Source organism: Triturus cristatus, chromosome 4_1 (genome assembly GCF_964204655.1).
Source record: "Triturus cristatus chromosome 4_1, aTriCri1.1, whole genome shotgun sequence".
Taxonomy (NCBI): domain Eukaryota; kingdom Metazoa; phylum Chordata; class Amphibia; order Caudata; family Salamandridae; genus Triturus; species Triturus cristatus.
Genome location: NC_140585.1, coordinates 33009764 through 33014086, shown reverse-complemented (window position 1 = coordinate 33014086; position 4323 = coordinate 33009764). Strand labels below are relative to the sequence as shown.

The 4323-nt window shown below is 46.5% G+C and overlaps 1 pseudogene; it reads left to right on the top strand.

Annotated features, from left to right (window-relative positions):
* The first annotated feature begins 2933 nt into the window (after window positions 1–2933).
* LOC146839381 (GTPase IMAP family member 7-like) lies at window positions 2934–3759 on the top strand (annotated as a pseudogene).
* The last annotated feature ends 564 nt before the right edge of the window (window positions 3760–4323 follow it).

The following is a 4323-nucleotide window of genomic DNA, read 5'->3' as shown; positions in this document are numbered from 1 at the left end:
CAAAACAAGTCACATTTTTTGTTAACTTTTGATACATTTGAGCTATAAACAATTTATTAGTTTAAATGATCAGATCATGCAGCAGATCTTGCATTAGGAGGCAAATATGGCAGAGCCAGAGTTATATAGAAAACATTTGCAAACTAGGATATTTTGCCATTCATGTTTGAACTGCTGTTGTGGAAAAAGGGAGAAGTGCTGATGATAAACACCATGGCTCTGCGACAAATGGCTTGTGCTTCCACATTTTATCGTATTTGGGACATTCTGTGATTAGAAGCATATCCCACTTTGTGAATGTGTTTTACTGTCAATAACTCATTATAACCTTATATAATCATGTGTATCCATTGGTTGATTAAACTGGGCAGTGAAATGCCTAACAAATACTAAAAATTGGGATATTTGCGCATTCTGGCCACACCTCTGGCTCCACCCACTGAGCCAATCCTTGGGTTATTCCCGCCCTCTGATTCTCCGCCCACAGTTCCCCTACTTTTTTCCCCCCACTTCGACCACTGCTGATGCGAAACACGGCTGTCTTCTCTTTCGCATGCAGGATGGTGCCGTGTGATGCAGGATGGTGCCGTGTGATGCAGGATGGTGCCGTGTGATGCATGGCAGTCCAAGGGAGAAGGTTTGCTCCTCGATGACCAGGACTGAAGAGGGCGTTCGGTGATGGACCGCCACCTCCTGTTCTTTTATCCCTTGTTCCCCTTTACCTTGCGTACTTCTGTGCAGGGAAGAGTGTTACACTGTCCCTGGGGAGCAGTGCACGGGGAGCTGGGATCTGTGCATCGCCCCTGCTGGATCTGTTCCTGAAGGTTAGTGGCTGTGTGCTGGTAACCAATCCGAATCTGACAACAGTGTCATTTTAGATCAAGATTTCCACTCCACCTTCTAAAGGTGAATGAATATATGAATAAACGATGTTTAAATATACAAAAGCACACCTGCAGGTGACAACGTCACGATTCCGGCTAAAAGCATGCCATAGTAGAAAAATATGAAACCTACTGTGAGCAGCAAACATGCCAAGAATCGTCCCCGATCAGCACAGCATCGATTTAAAGGCGCAGGCAAACATGAGCGCTTATTAAGAAAATGAGACAAGCATTTGCAATGCAATAGGTCTCCCATTTACGAGATTTTGAGCTATTGGCATTGTAAATGATCATGCCTTTTATTTATGTGCTGTTTCAAAAGACAGATAAAAGGCAAAGTCATTTACAATGGCAATAGCTTCAACTGTGCCCAGATGCGAGACCCATTACACATCTAAGCTTAGAAGTGCAGCTGGAGCTCACAGACTGGTGCAAGAGCCATCAGACCCTGAGAATGTGATAAACCCTGTCCCCAATCACCACTTACACTATGCAAAACAGGCTCTTCTCTGTAATTATGCTTTCTGTAATTATGCGTGTGACGAGAAATTGATTACCGTGCATCACCCACCAGTCCGCATCCACCACCACAGCCCCTCTAGGTTGTCCACACACTGTCTTATCAATGGATCACAGTAACTATGATCCTTCGATAAACACAAGAAATTAAAAAAAAGATACTTGGAGGTAAGACAGTCGTGCAGGGAGGGTGCCACAGCAATCATGGAGGCTTTGCTATGGAAACTGTGCTTTACCCCTCAGGGGTGTCTAGCATTGCTCTAAGAGGGCAGGGTCTATCCCAGGTTTTCAGGGAAATCACTCTGTAAAAGACTCTCATTCAGAGGCTTGTATTCAAGTGTACCCCATATGGATACCCTAAAGTAGGCATTAACTGAGCCTTCAGAAACACCTCTGTCCTGTGCTGAAACTGACCATGAAGTGGAAACCTTGTGGTGGAGGAGGGCTCTGCACAAGGTAGATTTTAGCCAATATAGGTGTTGCTTCAGCAGCGATATTTAAAGTGTGCAAGTAGTTTGCTAGCATGGATTTTAATTCTATTTACTGTTGCTCTGTGGTGATGCCCGACACATGGTAGGGTTCTAGGATAAAGAAAGTGTAGGATTTAAGAGTATGGAAAACGACTGAGAGGATGTAGTCAATCAGAACACATGTAAGAGACAGCTTCCTAAACAGGCTGCATCTCACTCAACAGCGTTTAATCCTCATCAGCTACCAAGACGGACGAGTGGCACAGTTCACGATCTTAAGGGTTCCAGGTGAAGTGTGATTAGGCCACCCAGCGTCCAGCGTAAACCCAGAACTACAAGTCCCAAAATGCAAATGGTTGGGGGCTCCTGGCCTTTGAGCTGGGATAACTTGAGATATATGGCCAGGTGAGTGTGGGAGTGAGCATGGAGGGAAGCTGGCAGGTGCCGGTGCAAAGGCCTGGGATATGGAAAGAGGCATAGCTGCCAAGGTTTCAGATTGCTTGTGAGATTTTCATAATTTTAGTGTAATTATGAGTTACATTCAAAGACTATGAGTGACACTTTCTTGCTAGCAAAATCAAGCAATGGAGACAAGGGAAACAAAGATTAGAAGTTACACTCATTTGAGCAATGAGAAACTGTAAGATCTTACTGCTGCAAAGCACCAGAAATGGAAGGGCTCTGCATGCTCCACGGTGCATGGGGGTCTCTCGTCTCCTACTCCTGAGGGGGGGATTCCTAGTAAGGAATCAAATCAGAACACTTATACAATTTAGAGTAAACCTGGTTTTGCCCTTCATGCTTTGTGCAAACAAATATTTTTTATTGCGTAATGTGTAAAATGTAAACTTTTTCAAACTGGAAAAAAACTACAGAACGAAAAAAATCGTTTTCTTAAAGCATAATATGCATTTTGCTCATTTATCTACCACAGTGCTGGGAACGTTTGATACGGTGGGGGTGTAATGAGCTCTCTGTGCCCGGCCTGTTTTACGGCTGCCGTCCTCCCATTCAGCAAGCGGGCCTGGGGTCTCTCACCTGTGGCTCTTTTATGAAGCTCATGGCGGCTGCAGCGATCAAGGGTTTGAGGATAATCCTGGTCGGTATAACTGGAGCTGGGAAGAGCGCCGTCAGTAACAGCATCCTGGGGAGGGAAGCGTTTGTGTCCGAACCCTCACCACAGTTAGTTACCATCGAGTGTCAGAAAGAGACCTGTGTCTTCCAGGGGAGACGCCTCGAGGTCGTGGACACCCCCGGATTCTTCGACACCACCCTCCGTAATCTGAAAATTATCAAAGAGTTTGTGCGGTGCGTGGTATCCCGGGGCCGCACGCCATAGTGGTGGTGCTGCAGGCGGGGAGGTTCACGGATGAAGAGGGAAGGGCGGTGAAAATAATTCAAGATTTATTCGGGAAAGGGGTGGAGAAGTACATGATCGTGCTGTTTACCCGGAAAGACGGGTTAAAAGGGGAAACAATAGAATCCTTTGTTGCGAAGTCAGAGGGTAAACTGAAAAAATTGATTGACGCCTGCGAAGGCTGCTACTGCACTTTCAACAACTCTGCGACTGCGTCAGGAGAAAAGGAGGAGCAGCGGGGGCAGCTGATCGACATGATTGACAGGATGGTGGAACAGAACGGAGGCAGAACGGAGGGCGCTCCTATCATCATAGCATGTACGAAAAGGCCGAGAAGGCCTTCAAGAAAAAACAAGCCGATATCATGACGAAGCTCAGAGAAGAACTCAGACAAGGAGAAGATCATATACTGAAGGGACACAACAAAGCCATGGAGCGGGAAAATAGAAAACAGCAGCCTCAATGCATCCAACAAAATGAAATTAATTGTTCAAAAAGCAACAATGAGATCGGAAAACATTCACAATGAGTTTATAAAACAAGCGCGGCCCTGGCGAGCCCCGCATACAGGAAGGGGAGTGGCCACGTGAAGAGAGAGGGGAAGCAGGAGGTGAGCCCGCGAATGGTGCACGCGCTTGGGAGAGCAGTCTTCACTTTTCAAGCACTGCACTCGTGCTTGTGGCGCGCCGCTGCTCGCTCCCGCAAGGTGGATGCCGCCACAAGCACGAGTGCAGTGCTTGAAAAAGTAAAGAGCGACGGCTAATGTCCCTCCTTTGCAGCGCATGTGCGCTGCGTAGGCGAGACCTAAAAAACAGGGTCGGGAAGGAGGGGATCGACAAGGGCGGGAGATTAAGTGACTCTGCTGGCAGGTGAGGGAGGAGGGTGCAGCAGGGGACTAAGTTGCATTTAAAAAGAAATAACACAACCTCAAAAGAAACAAGGAATATCAGCCACCAACTTGTGGACGAGAAAAAAAAGCCCTGAAAATGAATGGTTAAAAAAAAACGCGGAATGATACCCAAAGTTAGGCACTGCTACGTGGGAGGAAACAAAGTACGATAATGAGGGACGAAGATGGGACATTAACCAATTG